The sequence below is a fragment of the Carcharhinus amblyrhynchos genome, chromosome 4 (assembly GCF_965287045.1).
Source record: "Carcharhinus amblyrhynchos chromosome 4, sCarAmb.v2.hapA, whole genome shotgun sequence".
NCBI classification, from domain to species: domain Eukaryota; kingdom Metazoa; phylum Chordata; class Chondrichthyes; order Carcharhiniformes; family Carcharhinidae; genus Carcharhinus; species Carcharhinus amblyrhynchos.
Genome location: NC_137327.1, coordinates 89,715,908 through 89,734,391, shown reverse-complemented (window position 1 = coordinate 89,734,391; position 18,484 = coordinate 89,715,908). Strand labels below are relative to the sequence as shown.

Sequence of the window (18,484 nt, the reverse complement as noted above, 5' to 3'; positions counted from 1 at the left end):
CTAGCAGAAGAAGGCCACTTTGTGATTTGAGTACAAAGAATGTATTTAGATTGTTTGTTTGTGCTTTATTTTTCTAATGTGCATTGCGTGTCTCTGTGCTTTATTCTTCCCAAGACAGTTGCATTGCGTTTGAAGAATTTATAAGGCTTGCTGCACCAACTGTAGCTCATTTATTTTTCCTAATATTTCCCAAGCTTGCAGTGTTGTTCTAATATGGAATTCTACTTGACCGTAGGAACAGGAGTTGATTTTTCAGCCCCTCGATCTCTGTTCCGCTATTCAATGAAATCGTGGCTGAACTGCATCCAAACTCTATCCACCCACCAGGGTGCCATTTATACTCTTGACGAGCAAAGCGTCCATCCACTTCTGATTTTAAATTAATTGAGGTAGCAACAACTACTTTTTGTGGAAAAGAGTTTTGCACACTTCTTCCACCTTTCAATTGAAAAATTATTTTTAAATTTATTTTCTGAATGGCCTGGCTCTGATTTTAACATGAGAGACTGGTCAAGAAGGAGCCCATGGGATTCAGGATAATTTGACAAGTAAGATCCAAAATTGGCTTAATGGCAGGAGACAGATGGTGATGGTCGAAGGTTGTCCTGGAAGCCTATGTCCAGTGGTGTACAGCAGGGATTGGTGCTGAGTCCCTTGCTGTTTGCAGTGTACATTAATGATCTAGACTACAACGTAATCAGTAGGTTTGCAGGTTACACAAAAATTGGCGGTGTGATAAATAGTGTGGAGGAAAACCTTAGCTTACAGGATGATGTAGACAGGCTGGTTAGACAGGCAAAACAATGACAAATGGAATTTAACCCTGAAAAGTCTGAGATGATGCATTTTGTGAGCTCTGACAATGCAAAGGAATGCAAAATAAAGTAAGATACTAAAAACTACAAAAGACCAGAGGGATACTAAGGTGCATGTCGAAAGTTCCCTGAAAGCAGTAGAATAGGTAGGTTAGGTAGTTCAGAAGATAAATAGAATACCTGCCTTTATTAGCTGAGGCAAAGGATTTATAAACGGGGAGGTTATGATGGAGCTATGTAAAATGCTTGTTAGGCTGATCACAGTTACTGATCACAGTTAGAGTACTGTATGCAGTTCTGATCACCAGACTCTCGGCCCTATTTTACCATTTTGATTCTAAGTTTTAGGTGGACTTGAAACTCAGTGTTTCAGATCTAACTTTTAGACCCTTTCTCAGGTGACCCTACATGCGCCCTGTCTGCAAACATATCAGTGATTCCAAATTGTGCTGCAGAAGTCTGTGGGCGGGGCTTATGGCATCCAAAATCCTGCAGCTCTGATCAAAGCCTCCAACTGCATGTGCCCAGAAAAAAATAAAAGAATACTGTTCCCCTGCCACATCCCTCCCAGGCCGGATAATGCCTCCCCCTGGCTCCCACTGACATTGCCTCACCCCACAACATTACTGATCCCCTTAACTGCACCCCCCCACTCCTTTCGGCCACTTAGACCAATTGCAGACCCCTCCCCCCAATCTCAGGCAGAATGGCAGCGAACCCCCTTCCCCTCCACTGATCTCAAGCAGAGTGGCAGCAGACCGCGCCCCCCCCTCCCCCACCCACTGATCTCAGGCAGAGTGGCAGCGGACCACCCCTCTTCTTCCTCACGGATTTCAGACAGAGTGACTGTGGATCCCGCCCCCCCCACTGATCACAGCAGAGTGGCAGCAGACCCACCCCTTTCCCCTCCATTGATCACAGCAGAGTGGCAGCAGACCATCGCCCCCCCCCCGCCAATTCCCCTCCACTGATTTCAGCAGAGTGGCAGCAGACCCACCCCTTTCCCCTCCATTGATCACAGGCAGAGTGGCAGCAGACCCACCTTCCCCTCCTACCCATCTCAAGCAGAAAGTCGTCGCACACTCGGCACCCAGCTCCTCACTAACTGGAGCGCCTGAATCAAAACTCAATGGAGCATGTCTGTTTCGTGCCAATTCTGGATGGGCAAAGATGGTTGTAAAGGGGGAAGTGCCGGTAAAATTGGGCATTCAGCTCATTAAGTCAGTTTAAATGCATGCATATCAGGGTCCTGATTATGTCCATTTTCGGGCCTTGGTAAAGGGGGAACTGGCATGGAAGTGTGCACAGATCGTGCTACTCACCTCATGCCCGACTTGAGGTTCTCACACCTGAAAACGGGCGTAACATGATGGTAAAATTGGGCCCTATAGGAAGGTTGTGATTGCACTGGAAAGGATGCAAAAGAGACTCATCACTGTTTCAGCTGTGAACCAAAGCTGACTAGGCTAGGGTTGTTGTCCTTAGAGCAGACAAGTCTGTGCAGGGACTTGATTGAGGTGTACAAAATAATGACAGACATAGATACGGTAAATAGGAAAAAACGTTTCTGCTGGGTAGGTGGTCAGTAATCAGGAGGCATAGATTTAAGGTAAGGGACAGGCTAGGATTTGAGGAATCTGGAACTCTCAGCCTGAAAGAGTGTGGAAGCAGAAGTTCTCACAACATTAAGAAGCATTTAAATGAGCATGTCACTGCATGCAAGTCCGAGTGCTTAAGAATGTAATTAGAATAGATAGGTGCCTGATGGCCAATGTAATCACATTGGGTCAAAGAACCTCGTTTATGTGCTGCAAAACTCTGTGGGTGCAATCTTACTGGCCGTTCATGCCATGCTCCCACTGCAGTGAGGTTGGAGAATTTGGCATTGAGCCAATTTTCCATTCACCTGCCATAACATCCCAGCCTATAACTTTATCCCCTTGTTCCAGACTCCCAACAGCAAAACACAAATTTCTTCATCCAACTTATCAATTCCTTTCAAAGTCATATTGCAGTTTATACAATCTCTCCTCATAAACTAACCCTTACGTTTTGGTCACATTCTGGTGATTCAGGCTAATCTCCTTCAAAGGTCAATATATATACTTCCTGAAAGGAAGAGCCCAGAAATATACATGCCACTCCAGATGCAGCAAAATCAAGGTTTTGTCTCTACTGGTCAAACATTAAGCACAGTGTTTTTCTTTAACACCTCCTATGGAATCATAGAATCCCTACAGTGCAGAAGGAGGCCATTCAACCCATCAAGATGGCACTGATTAAAATCTCACCCAGCCCCTATTCCCGTAACCCCACATATTTACCCTGCTAATCCCCTTGACACTTGGGTCAATTTAGCATGGCCAATCAACCTAACTCAGCTTTAGACAGTGGGAGGAAACTGGAGCACCTGGAGGAAACCCACAGAGAATGTGCAAACTACAGTTAATCTGTAATTTTACCTGATAACAGCTTTGACCAAATCAATTGATGATTGGATTCTCTGCTATTGGGGTCATCAGGAAGAGGCTGAAATGGATCATCCATTTGGCACTTCTGCCTGAAGATGGTTGTAAACGCACCAGTCTTGGCCTTTGCACTGGTGTGCTGGATTCCCTCATCAACGAAGGAATGCGTGTAAAGCCTTCTTCTCAGGTCGGTTGTTTAATTGTCCACCAAGTTTCATTACTGGATATGGCAGGACTTTGATCTGCTCTAAAGCAAAATACTTCATTTATTGGCAGTCTGAAATAAGAATAAAAATGCTGGAAAACTCAGCAGGTTAGGCAGCATCTGAAGACAGAAACAGTTAATGTTTCAGGTCAATAACCTCTCATCAGTTCTGGCTTTGCATGATTGGACCAAAATTTTCTAAGTAATAACGTTTTTAATAATAGATACCAACATTTTTCTGATGTCAGATGTTAACTAACCGGCCTGTAGTTTCCTGACCTTCCTGACTCGCTCCCTAGAATCTAGGAATCTTGGAAAATTGAAACCAATGCATTTACTACCTCAGCAGCTACTTCTTTTAAGATTCTAGGCTGAAGTCCATCAGGATTTGGGGTCTTGTCAACTTTTAGTCCTAATAATTTTCTTAGTACTCTTTCCCTGGCAATTGTAACATTTCAAATTCCTCCCTTGCTTTCACCTCTTGACAGACACAAGGTAGGCACAGTGGTTAGCATTACAGTGCCAGGGACTCAGGTTCGATTCTGGGCTTTGGTGACTGTCTGCGTGAGTTTGCATATTTTCTCCATGTCTGCTTGGATTTTCCCTGGGTGTTCTGGTTTACCCCCACAGTCCAAAGATGTTCAGGTTAGATGGAATGGTCATACTAAATTGTTGCTTAGTGTATAAAAATGTGAAGGTGAAATGAACTAGATATGGTAAATGTGTGGAATTACAGGGATAGAACATAAGAACATAAGAAATAGGAGCAGGAGTAGGCCATCTGGCCCTTCGAGCCTGCCCCGCCATTCAATAAGATCATGGCTGATCTGTCGTGGCTCAGTTCCACTTTCCCGCCCTCTCCCCATAACCCTTAATCCCCTCTCTTATCAAAAACCCATCAACCCGCTTCTTAAAAATATTTAGCGAGGCAGCCTCCACCACTTCAACGGGCAGAGAATTCCAGAGATTCACCACCCTTTGAGTGAAGAAGTTCCTCCTCAACTCCGTTCTGAACCGCCCCCCCTTTATCTTGAGGCTGTGCCCCCTAGTCCTACTATCTTTTTTGAGCGGGAAGAGTCTTTCCACCTCTATCCTATCCATCCCATTCATCATCTTATACGTCTCAATGAGATCTCCCCTCATTCTTCTAAACTCTAACGAGTACAAGCCTAGTTTATTCAGCCTCTCCTCATAGCTCAACCCCCTCAACTCCGGTATCAGCCTAGTAAACCTCCTCTGCACTCCCTCCAGGGCCAAAATATCCTTGCGCAGGTGCGGCGCCCAAAACTGCACACAGTACTCCAGCTGCGGCCTCACCAATGCCCTATACAGCTGCAGCAAGACCTCCCTACTTTTATATTCAATCCCCCTCGCTATGAAGGCCAGCATCCCATTCGCCTTCCTGACCACCTGCTGCACCTGCAGGCTGGGTTTTTGCGACTCATGCACAAGGACCCCGAGGTCCCTCTGCACCGTCGCCTGCTGCAGTTTTTCGCCACGTAAGTAATAGTCCTTCCTACCATTCTTCCTACCAAAGTGGACCACCTCACACTTGCCAACATTAAATTCCATTTGCCATTTCCTGGCCCATTCGCCCAGCCTATCTAGATCCTTCTGCAGACTCTCCACACCCTCCGCACAATTTGCCTTTCCCCCAATCTAGAGTGGGGGAGAGGGCCTGGATAAGGTACTCTGTCAGAGTTGGTGCAGACTTAACGTGCCAGATGGCTTCTTTTGCACTGTAGGGATTTTATGATCCTATTTCTGGGATGTTATTCGTATTCTCTACAATGAAGACAGATGCAAAATATTAGTTTAACTCATCTGCCATTTCCTTATTTTCCATTATTACTTCCCCACATTGTAAATGACCAACGTTCACTTTACTTTTCTAATTTTCAAATACCTGAATCATAAAGTCATACAGCACTAAAAAGGCTCTTTTGCCCATTGAGTCTGCACCAACACATCAGAAACACTTGTACTCCCACCTAATCCCATCTGCCAGCACTTGATCCAATGCCCTGAATGTTATGATGTGCCAAATGTTCATCCGGGTACTTTTTAAAGGCAACCCACCTCTATCACCATCCCTGGCAGTGCATTCCAGACCGTCACCACCATTGGGTAAAAAGGTTTTTTCCCACATCCGCCAAACTCCTCCTCCTCACCTTGAACATATGTCCCCTTGTGACTGACCCTTCAATTAAGGGGAGTAGCTGTTCGTTATCCACACTGTCCACGTGTGTCATAATTTTGTACACTTCAATCAGGCCGCCTCTCAGCCTTCTCTACTCCAACAAAAACAACCCAAGGCTACACAGCCTTTCTTCATAACTTAAATGTCCATCCCAGCCAGTATCCTTGTAAATCTCCTCTGCGCCATCTCCAATGCAATCACATCCTTCCGATACTGTGGTGACTGGTTATATAGAACTTTGGTATACTCTAGCTGTGGCTTCACCAAAGTTCTATGCAGCTCCAACATTACTTCCCTGCTTTTGTAAGCTATGCAAGGTTTTTTTGTTCCACAGAACCTCCTAGTGTCCTATCGTTCATTGAGCACTTTCTTGTCAAGTTACTCCTTCCAAAGTGTATTGTCTCACACTTTTCAGTGTTAAATTCTATCTGCCAGTTATCTGCCCATTTGACCATTCCATCTATATCTTCTTGTTGTCCAAGACACTGTAACTCACTGTTAACCACCTGACCAATCTTTGTGTCATCCACAAATTTACTAATCCTACCCCTAACATAATCATCAATGTCATTTATATAAATGACAAATAATAGGGGGCCCAACACAGATCTCTGTGGTGTGCCACTGGACACTAGCTTCCAGTCACTAAACCAGCTTTCTGTCATTACCCTGTCTCCTACTGACCCAATTTTGAATCCACTTTATCAACTTACCCTATATCCCATGTGAGTTTACCTTCTTTACAAGTCTCCGTGTGGGATCTTGTTAAAGGCTTTGCTGAAATCCACATAAACTGCATTGACTGCACTACCCTCGTCTAGACACCTGGTCATCTGCTCAAAAAACGCAATCAAATTTGTTAGGCATGACCTCCCTCTGACAAAGTCATGCTGATTATCCCTGATCAAGTTTTGCCTCTCCAAGTGGAGACAGATGCTCTCCTTCAGTTTCTCTAATAGTTTCCTTACCACTGATGTGAGACTCACTGGTTTGTAGTTCCCTGTCTTATCTCTACAACCCTTCTTAAATAGCAGAACCACATTAGCTGTTCTCAGACATCTGGCACTTCCCCTGTGACCAAGGAGGAATTGAAAATGTGGGTCAGAGAACGTTGCCTCCTATAATAGCCTAGGGCACAATTCATCTGAACCAGGATATTTATTCACTTTTAAGGCTGCAAATACCTCCAATACCTTATCCTTCCCTATGTCAATTTGCTCAAGAACTTCATAGTCTCTCTCCCTGAATTCTGTACCATTGTTCTCATTCTCTTAGGTGAAGATAGATGTGAAGTTATCATTCCGTACTCTACCAATGTCCTGGCTCCACCCACAGATTGTCCCGTAACGGGCTCTACTCTTTCCCTGTTTATCCTCTTCCCATCGATATATTTAGAGAATATCTTGGGATTTTCCCTGCTTTTACTAGCCAGAGCTTTCTCATATCCCTTCTTTGCATTTTAATTTGCTGACGAAACTCTGTTTTTATATCTCTGGCTAACTTTCTCTCGTACTCTAATTTCTCCCTTGTTTGTAGCCATTATTTGCTTTTTTTTATATTCTGTCTAATCTAACTTGTCATGAATCTTGGCAGAATTGTATGCTTTTCCTTTCGAGTTGACACAATCTTTAACTTCCTCAGTTAGCCATGGATGGTGCATCCTTTCCTGAGAATCTATCTTTCTCACTGGAATGCATCTTTGCTGAGTTTTATAAAATATCTCCTTAAATATCTGCCACTGCATCTCTAGTGACTTATCTCTTAACCTAATTACAGTTAATTTTAGCCAGCTCTGTCTTCATGTCCTCTAATTGCCCTTATTTAAGTGGAAAAGAATCACTCTTCTCTCCATCGAACTAAGTGCAACATTCAATCATGTTATCATCACAGCAAAGGCACCTTTACAATAAACTTATTTTATCCTACCTCATTACACCTTACCAGATCTAACTTAACCTGCTCTTTGGTTGGGTTTAGTATGTTCTGCTCTAAGGAATGTTCCCAAAAACACTATAAACCCATCTTCCAAGTTACCTTTGACAATCTGATTCGCTCAATTATTAAGATTAAAATCACCCATCATTATCACCTTATCTTTCTCACTAGTCCCTATTATTTCTTCCCGTATACCCCATCCTATAATGTGATTATTGTTAAGGGGCCTATAAATTACCCCCATAAATGACTTCCTACTTTTACTTTTTCTTATCTCTAGCCAAACTGATTCTACATTTTGATCTTTTGAACTAAGGTAATCTCTCTCTATTGTACTATCATCCCTAATTAACAAAGTTATCCTTCATCTTTTCTGAGCTTCCTGTGCTTCTGAAATGCCATGAACCCTTGAATATTCAGGTCCCGGCCTTTGTCACCTTGCAGCCAAGTCTCTGTAATAGTTATCAGGACATACATATTTATTTCTATTTGAGCTGCCAATTCATCTATTTTGTTACGAATGCTACATGCATTCGGTACAGAGCCATTAATTCTTTTCACTATTTTTGCAATATGTGGAGTTATTTGTTGGTGCCCTCTTATATTTATATGCTCTATCCCTTCCCACCATGCTTTGATTATCACTTTTCTTATTGTTACCTTGGAGTTTAGAGTTAATCACATTGCTGTAGGTCTGTTGTCAGGTTGGTTAAGATGATAGACTTCCTTCCCTATAGGATATCAGTGACCTAAATAGATTTTCACAATCATTTGATTGTTCTATGACCATCATCACTGACACTAGTCTTATATTCCAGATGTATAAATTAACTGAATTTTAAATTTTCACCGCTGCCATAGTGAGAATTGAACTCATGTCCACAGATTCTTAGGGTAGTATTTTACAAGATTTTTTCTCAGTGTCGGACAGGCATGAAACTAGGAGAGTTCTAGATCCATTTTTTGGGCATGTTTTTAGGCCAAATTTTATGCACTCTGCCTTTAAAACGGGTGATCCCATTTCTAGTACAGAAGGCAATGGGCAGGGTTTAGCATGCCCGACAGCCTGTAGAGGGAGGTATTCCACACGTGCAGACCTTTGATGCTGCACATGCGCTTTAACAGGAGCAGAGGTCTAGCAGGGGCCTGACAGACAAAGAAAGAGCTGACAGGCCCCTGCTACTGCAGGCAGCCTCAAACAGCTTCCTCCCCAGACCCCCTCCCCCGCAGCCCACAACCCAACATGCAGTCCCCACTACCTAGACCGATCGTGACACCACCACCACCACCTCCCGCCCCGCCACTGATCACGGCCCTGCTGCCTTTCCCCAACAATCAGGGTCCAGCTGAATTCTTCCCCCATCGATCGCATGCAGAGTGAATCCCTCTCCATCCACAGACCCCACCCCATTGGCCTCTCCCCACATGGGCCACGTCCCACTGGCACTGCCCCCACAGGCCCCACTGCCTGACACTGCACAGTGGGCATTGCCCAGGTGCCAGGGTGGCACTGCTGGGGTACCTCTGCCTTGCCCTCATCCTCCTCGGGGGGGGCCCCAATGGCCTCTGGTTCCACCCGTGAGGCTACAGGACTGTTCTCTGTTCATGGGGAGCGTGTTCTTTACGCTCCTGGCAAGGCTATAAGGCAAGCAGACCCGGATGATGGAGCGCCGGGCTCACTAAACAGATGCAAAATATGATTTTAATAAATTTCAATAAATTAACCAGCCTCTTGCCCATTTCCAGCGTGAGGCTGACCACGTCGCCAATCCATGTGTTGTAAAACCACGCCGATCACGAAAACCAGCGCCATTCATGCTAGCCACTTTACCCCCGATTTTACAGCATTTTCCTGCCACAAAACGAGTGTAAAACGGTGGTGAAATCCAACCTTTAATGTGGGACCTTGGATTCCTAATCTTCTATATCACTATTGTATCGTTCCCTTAAAGTTCACACTTCAACAAGTAGCTCATTAATATGTAACTTATTTGGAAACCCAAATAGTCAACCTTTGACCACAATAATGTTCCACATGCATCTGGTAGACACTGACTTTCTAAAGTTTATTCACCTACTCCTTCCCAAGAATTTCTACTCTCGCCAAATTCCTCTTGACAACTTCATATCTTGCAGAGTGTGATCAGTTTCATTGCAAGGCACCTGCATATAATGCCACACCTGGAAGTTGGTCAGATCGTGTAAGTGCATAAACACAAAGCTGTGTCATGTCTGGATTGACAACTCAAACTTTTGCAGGTTATTAGCAATATATTCACCAGAATGATACCAGGGTTTAAAGTGTTAAATTATGAAGACAGATTGAGATGTGATCTGATTGAGATCTTTAAAATAATCATTTATATAATTTTATGCTTAGTAACAGGTCTGTTAAAAAATCTTTTAAATTGCAAGATATTTCTATTTTGCACCATGATCAGCTCTTAGGTTGAGCTTGCTCTGGTGCTGAGTGTTACCTCAAACTGGTTAGGTTTTTGAGTTTGCACTACAACTGATACGTGGAGTGGGTGATAAGTTACAACAAAAGTACAAATAGTCTCCTCTGGGCTCAGTTCACCTCAGTCATTATTGGTTAGCCTTCACAAGCACTGTACAGTCTGTCATTGTCTCCCTATACCTTTTGAAAACAGTGATCAAATGCTTTGTGGTATTGTTTTCGGTGTGTTCTTAACAAGGTGGATTTTTCTTGTAAAATGAAATACTTGATCAACAGCCAGTTACAAAGGAAAGTGCAGACACATAGCTTTGCCTTAACATGAATCATTGATTTTTTTTTGCTGTAGTATACATAAATCATTAATACTTTCATTTTGAAATCCTGAACCTCTCTATGCCCTTCAATCCAATAGTAGAACTATCTTGTCCTATGGGACACACAATGAAGTAAATATTAGGAAACATGCATCTAAAAGAAGATATATAGCAGCTGTCAAATAAAATGAGGAGGGATTCCTCCTGATATGTTCCTGGAGCATAGTTACAGCAGCCTCATTGCATTTACCTACACAAGCCCCATAAAAGGTGAAAAAGCAAGTAAATCTGGGTCAAGATGCTCCCAAATTGAGACTAAGTGCCCTGAGGTTTTTCAGCTGGTGTTAGCAGCGCCTATCAGATGGGATACTAAATTATTTATATCGGACAACCTGCGGGCCAGCAGTGTACCATCTACAAGATGCACTGTAGCAATTCACCAAGGCTCTTGAAACAGTATCTTCCAAACCCAGGACTTCTACCACCTAGAAGGACCCAGAAGATGCGTGGGTACACCATCACTTGCAAGTTCCTTTCCAAGCCATTTGTCATCCTGACCTGGAACTATATAACCATTGCCACTGGGTAAAAATCCTGGAACTCCCTTCCTAACAGCACTGTAGGGTGATTGTAATGGTTCAAGAAGGTGGCTCACCACCACTTCTTCAGAGGTAATTAGGGATGGGCAATAAATGCTGGCTGAGTCAGCCCACAGCCCACAGCCTGTTCAAGAAGCTATTACTGAAGAAAGCTTAGATTTTAATTTCCCACGCTGAGGACGAGCTACTATCATCTAACTTATTGGCCCATTTTGATCCCAAGAAAGATCTCATGCTGACATGCAATGCTTCCCTATATGGGGCTGGAATTGTATTTTCACATTGCTGGAAAGACCCATTGTGTACGGATCAATGACCCTTTCGAATGTGGAAGTAATATATTCTTGGATTGAGAAAGAAGATCGTGTGAAAAAAGTCCATCAATATATCTATGGCAGATGTTTCATAATAGTTAACAGTCACAAACCCTTTCTGGAATTTTTCAGAGAGGATAAGGCAATTAACACCCCCAAACCGCACCCCCCCCCCCCGCCAACATCCCCACACCCATCTCCCCCACCAACACCCCCCACATCCATCTCCCCCAACCCCCACTGACCCCCCACATCCATCTCCCCCCAACCCCCACTTATTCCCCGCATTCCCCCCCCAACCCCCACCCACATCCCCACCACCCACCCAACCCCCCACCCTCCCCACTCCCACCGCCCACCCTCCCAACTCCCACCGCCCACCCTCCCAACTCCCACCGCCCACCCTCCCAACTCCCACCAATTCCCCCCCCAGCAACTCCCACCGCAAGGGGGATTGAATATAAAAGTAGGGAGGTCTTGCTGCGGCTGTATAGGGCATTGGTGAGGCCGCAGCTGGAGTACTGTGTGCAGTTTTGGGCGCCGCACCTGCGCAAAGATATTTTGGCCTTGGAGGGAGTGCAGAGGAGGTTTACTAGGCTGATACCGGAGCTGAGGGGGTTGAGCTATGAGGAGAGGCTGAATAAACTAGGCTTGTACTCGTTAGAGTTTAGAAGAATGAGGGGAGATCTCATTGAGACGTATAAGATGATGAATGGGATGGATAGGATAGAGGTGGAGAGACTCTTCCCGCTCAGAAAGGACAGTAGGACTAGAGGGCACAGCCTCAAGATAAAGGGGGGGCGGTTTAGAACGGAGTCGAGGAGAAACTTCTTCACTCAAAGGGTGGTGAATCTCTGGAATTCTCTGCCCGTTGAGGTGGTGGAGGCTGCCTCGCTCAATATTTTTAAGAAGCGGGTTGATGGGTTTTTGATAAGAGAGGGGATTAAGGGTTATGGGGAGAGGGCGGGAAAGTGGAACTGAGCCAAGACAGATCAGCCATGATCTTATTGAATGGCGGGGCAGGCTCGAAGGGCTAGATGGCCTACTCCTGCTCCTATTTCTTATGTTCTTATGTTCAATCCCCCCTGCAACTCCCACCCCCCCCAATTCCAACCACCCAAACCCCTTACCCCCCCACCTTATCCCCCACCCACATCCACCACCCTTACCCCCCACACCCCTTACCCACTCCACCCACCCAACTTACCCACCTCCCTTACCCACCCCACCCCACTTACCCCACACCCCACGTACTCCCCCACCCCCCTCAAACCCCAATCCCACACCCACCCTCCTCACCCCCCACCCAACCCCTTCACCGCCCCACCCAACCCCCTCAGCCCCTTACCCCCTACCCCCCCACTCACCCCCCTACCACCCCACTCACCCCCCTCACCCACCTCCCTTAACCCCCCCAACCACCTCCCTTAACCACACACCCACCCCCTTACCCCCACCCCCTTACCCAACTTACCCACCCAGCTTACCCACCCCCTTCGCCACCACCCTTACCCCCCACCCACCACCCTTATCCCCCACACCCACCTTACCAACACCCCTTACCCCCCAGCCCCCTTAACCCCCACTTAACCCCCACCCTCCTGACTCCCTTAGTCCCCCTTAGTCCCCCCACCCTCCTGACTCCCTTAGTCCCCCCACCCTCCTGACCCCCTTAGTCCCCCCACCCTCCTGACCCCCTTAGTCCCCCCACCCATCCCCTTTTCCCCCCTTACCCCCCCACTCACCACCCACCCATCCCCTTTTCCCCCCTTACCCCCACCCACCTCCCTTATACATCCCCCCGCCCACCTCCCTTACCCTCCCCGCCCACCCCCTTTCGCCCCACTGACTTTACCCACCCCCTAACCCGCCGCCCGCCTCCTGCCTCTCCACCCACCCACCTCCCTCACCCCCACACCCACCTCCCTCACCCCCACACCCACCTCCCTCACCCCCACACCCACCTCCCTCACCCCCACACCCACCTCCCTCACCCCCACACCCAGCCGCCTCACCCCCCCACCACCCCCTTACCCCCACTGACCTTACCCACTCCCTAACCCCCACCCAACTCCCTTACCCCCTGCCCACCCCTTTACTCCACCCGCCCGCCTCCCTCACACCCCCGCCCGCCCCCCCCCACCCACCTCCCTTACTCCCCCACCTCACCCCCCCACCACCCCCTCACCACCCCCACCTCACGCCCCCACCACCCCCTCACCCCCCACCTCTCCCCTCACCCCCCACCTCACACCCCCACCACCCCCCTCACCCACCTCCCTTACCTCCTCACCCCTCCACCACCCCCCTCACCCACTCCCTCACACACCTCCCTTACCCCCCACCCACCCCGCTCACCCCCCCACCCACCCCCCTCACCCCCCACCCACCCCCCGCCCTTACCCCCACCTCCATCCACCCACCTTACCCCCACCCCCCACCCTTACCCCCACCCCAATCCACCCCCCACCCTTACCCCCACCCCAATCCACCCCCCACCCTTACCCCCACCCCCCCGCCTTACACCCCTCCCACCACCCAGCCTTACACCCCTCCCACCACCCAGCCTTACACCCCTCCCACCACCCAGCCTTACACCCCTCCCACCCTTACACCCACCCCCCACTTACACCCCCACCCTCCACCCAATAATTGGTGGTTATTTTCCAGACGTCGCTGGATTCTGGGGAAGTGCCGGAAGATTGGAAAGCGGCTAATGTTACGCCGTTGTTTAAGAAGGGTGCCAGGCAAAAGGCGGGGAATTATAGGCCGGTTAGTTTAACGTCTGTGGTAGGTAAAATGTTAGAATCCGTCATCAAGGAGGAAATAGCGAGGCATCTTGAGGGGAATTGTTTGATAGAGCAGACGCAGCACGGTTTCATTAAAGGGAAGTCGTGTCTGACAAATTTACTTGAGTTTTATGAGGATGTGTCTAGGGCAGTGGATAGAGGAGAGCCGGTGGATGTGGTCTTTCTTGATTTTCAGAAGGCGTTTGACAAGGTACCTCACAAGAGGTTATTGCAGAAGGTCAGGGGACATGGAGTTGGGGGTAGGGTGTTAGCGTGGATAGAGGACTGGTTGTCAAATAGGAGGCAGAGAGTGGGGGTCAATGGGTGCTATTCGGATTGGCGGTTGGTGACTAGTGGAGTGCCTCAGGGGTCGGTGCTGGGGACTCAGCTATTTACCATTTATATAGATGATCTGGAGGAGGGAACCGAGTGTATGGTGTCGAAATTTGCTGATGTCACCAAGATTGGTGGAACGGCAAATTGTGCGGAGGGTGTGGAGAGTCTGCAGAAGGATCTAGATAGGGTGGGCGAATGGGCCAGGAAATGGCAAATGGAATTTAATGTTGGCAAGTGCGAGGTGGTCCACTTTGGTAGGAATAATGGTAGGAAGGATTATTACTTACGTGGAGAAAAACTGCAGCAGGCGACGGTGCGGAGGGACCTCGGGGTCCTTGTGCATGAGTCGCAAAAACCCAGCTTGCAGGTGCAGCAGGTGGTCAGGAAGGCGAATGGGATGCTGGCCTTCATAGCGAGGGGGATAGAATATAAAAGTAGGGAGGTCTTGCTGAGGCTATATAGGGCATTGGTGAGGCCGCAGCTGGAGTACTGTGTGCAGTTTTGGGCGCTGTACTTACGCAAGGATATTTTGACCTTGGAGGGAGTGCAGAGGAGGTTTACGAGGCTGATGCCGGAGTTGAGGGGGTTGAGCAATGAGGAGAGGCTGAATAAACTAGGCTTGTACTCGTTAGAGTTTAGAAGAATGAGGGGACATCTCATTGAGACGTATAAGATGATGAATGGGATGGATAGGATAGAGGTGGAGAGACTCTTCCTGCTCAGAAAGGACAGTAGGATTAGGGGGCACAGCCTCAAGATTAAGGGGGGGCGGTTTAGAACGGAGTTGAGGAGGAACTTCTTCACTCAAAGGGTGGTGAGTCTCTGGAGTTCTCTGCCCGTTGAAGTGGTGGAGGCTGCCTCGCTAAATATTTTTAAGACGCGAGTTGATGGGTTTTTGATAAGAGAGGGGATTAAGGGTTATGGGGAGAGGGCGGGAATGTGGAACTGAGCCACGAAAGATCAGCCATGATCTTATTGAATGGTGGGGCAGGCTCGAAGGGCTAGATGGCCTACTCCTGCTCCTATTTCTTACGTTCTTATGTTCGTATGAATGAAGCCCAGTCCGTCGCTCAAACCAGCCTCTCATCCATTGACACTGCCTATACTTCCCGCTGCCTCAGAAAAGCAACCAATATAATTAAGGATCCCATGCACCGCTGACATATTCTTGTCCACCTTCTTCCATTGGGAAATGGATACAAAAATTTGAAATTATGTACCAACAGAGTCAAAAACAGTTTCTTTCCTGCTGCCGTCAGACTTCTGAATGGATTTATGTCGCATTAAGTTGATCTTCCTCAATGCCATAGCTATGACTGTAACACTACATTCTGCACACTCTCCTTTCCTTCCCTAGGTACGGTGTGCTTTTTCTGTACAGTGTGCAAGAAGCAATATTTTTCACTGTTTACTATATACTAATGTGACAATAATAAATCAAATCAAATAATCCATGTTGGCACAGTGGCATAGTGGTTAGCAATGCTGCCTCACAGGGACAGGGACCTGGGTTCAATTCCAGCCTTGGGTGACTGTGTAGAGGTTCTCCTCATGTCTGCATGGGCGTCCTCCAGGTGCTCCAGTTTCCTCCCACCATCCAAAGATGTGCAAGTTAGGGGGATTAGTGAGTCACATATGTGGGGTTAGAAGGATAGGATGGGGAATCTGGGTAAAATGCTCAGAGATCGGTGAAGACTTTATAGGTAGAATAATCTCCTTCTGCATTGTAGGGATTTCACAGTTACCTTCTATAAATTCTATAATTTGTTTAGATAAAGGGGGGATAAAGGAATATCATATAATAATCCAAATGTTCATGTTTAGTATTTTTTTTCTTGTTGCTAAATCTAATTAGCAGTTCTGTGACTCTGTTCCTAGTTCTTATGTTCACCCGCTCCCCCTTACACCCTTACCCCCATCCTTACCCCCTTACACCAGCACCCCCCAACCGCCCCCCCTTATGCCCCCGACCCCCACCCGCCCCCCCTTACGCCCCCGACCCCCACCCGCCCCCCCTTACGCCCCCGCCCCCCACCCGCCCCCCCCTTACGCCCCCGCCCCCCACCCCCCCTTACGCCCCCGCCCCCCACCCGCCCCCCCTTACGCCCCCGCCCCCCACCCGCCCCCCCTTACGCCCCCGACCCCCACCCGCCCCCCCTTACGCCCCCGACCCCCACCCGCCCCCGACCCCCACCTGCCCCCCCTTACGCCCCCGACCCCCACCCGCCCCCCCTTACGCCCCCGACCCCCACCCGCCCCCCCTTACGCCCCCGACCCCCACCCGCCCCCCCTTACGCCCCCGACCCCCACCCGCCCCCCGTTGCACCCCCACCCACCCCCCTTGCACCCCCACCCACCCCCTTACCCCCCTTACCACCCCCACCCCCACCCCTCATCCACCCCCCTTGCACCACCAGCCCCCACCCACCCCCCCTTTGCACCACCAGCCCCCACCCACCCCTTTGCACCACCACCCACCCCCTTTACCCCCCCTTACCCACCTCCCACCCTTCCCCCCCACCCCCATTACATTAACACTGCCCTGTAGTTACGATGAAAATCGCCTATGAAAATCACGACACTCCGGGTCTGTCCGGGTACACTGAGGGAGAAGTTAGCATGGCCAATGAGGAAACTGGAGAAACTCACAAAGACACAGGGAGAATGTGAAAACTCCACAAAGACAGACACCCAAAGCCAGAATTGAACCTGGGTCCCGGGAGCTGTGAGGCAGCAGCGCTAACCATTATGCCTCGTGTTCCAATCCACCAGTCAGTCATTCCTAACATGGACAAAAATGTCTCCGTTGCAGCCTGCAGCTAGTCTATATCAGTACTTAACATCCAAGGTGGTTCTAGGAGGCTTTTGGGGAAACATAGCTGTCAAGCATCTCAGTGCTCTAGCACAAAGCTTTGTTTAACAAATCACAGATCACAGTCTGACAGTAGAGGTAAGCAGCTGGGGGAAAAAAAAAGAATTATTAGAACATAGAACACAACAGCACAAACAGGCCCTTCGGCCCACAAGTTGCGCCGATCATATCATACCTACCAGGCCATAGAACTCTCTGTAACCCCCAATCCCATTAAATCCCATGTACTCATCCAGAAGTCTTTTAAAAGACCCCAGCGAGTTCACCTCCACCACCACTGACGGCAGCCAATTCCACTCACTCACCACCCTCTGAGTGAAAAACTTACCCCTGACATCTCCTCTGTACCTGCTCCCCAGCACCTTAAACCTGTGTCCTCTCGTAGCGACCATTTCAGCCCTGGGAAATAGCCTCTGAGAATCCACCCTAGCTATTCCTCTCAACATTTTGTAAACCTCTATCAGGTCGCCTCTCAACCTTCATCTCTCCAGAGAGAAGAGACCTAGCTCCTCAACCTATCTTCATAAGGCATGCCCCCCAATCCAGGCAACATCCTTGTAAATCTCCTCTGCACCCTCTCAATAGTTTTCACATCCTTCCTGTAGTGAGGCGACCAGAACTGCGCACAGTACTCCAAGTGAGGTCTGACAAGGGTCTTATAAAGTTGCAGCATTACCTCCCGACTCCTAAACTCAGTCCCACGATTAATGAAGGCCAGTACACCATACGCCTTCTTGACCACATTCTCCACCTCCGAGGCTAATTTAAGAGTCCTATGGACCCGGACCCCAAGGTCCTTCTGCTCCTCAACACTGCTAAGACTCTTACCCTTGATATTGTACTCCTTCAACCCATTGGTCCTGCCAAAATGGACCACTACACATTTATCCGCGTTGAAATCCATCTGTCACTTCTCCACCCAGCCTTGCATCCTATCTATATCAAGCTGCAACTTCTGACATCCCTCCAGACTATCCATAACACCACCAACCTTCGTATCATCGGCGAACTTACTATCCCATCCCTCCACTTCCTCATCCAGGTAATTTATGAAAATAACAAATAGCAAGGGTCCTAGAACAGATCGCTGGGGTACTCCACTGGTGACCGACCTCCATGCAGAAAAAGACCCATCCACAACCACTCTCTGCCTTCTGCAGGCAAGCCAGTTCTGGATCC

The 18,484-nt window shown here is 48.2% G+C and overlaps 1 protein-coding gene across 6 annotated transcripts in view; it reads left to right on the top strand.

Annotated features, from left to right (window-relative positions):
- The window catches only part of gdpd2 (glycerophosphodiester phosphodiesterase domain containing 2), a 147,851-nt gene that overhangs the window by 72,853 nt on the left and 56,514 nt on the right, over positions 1-18,484 (top strand). The gene's annotated exons all lie outside the window — the stretch shown is intronic.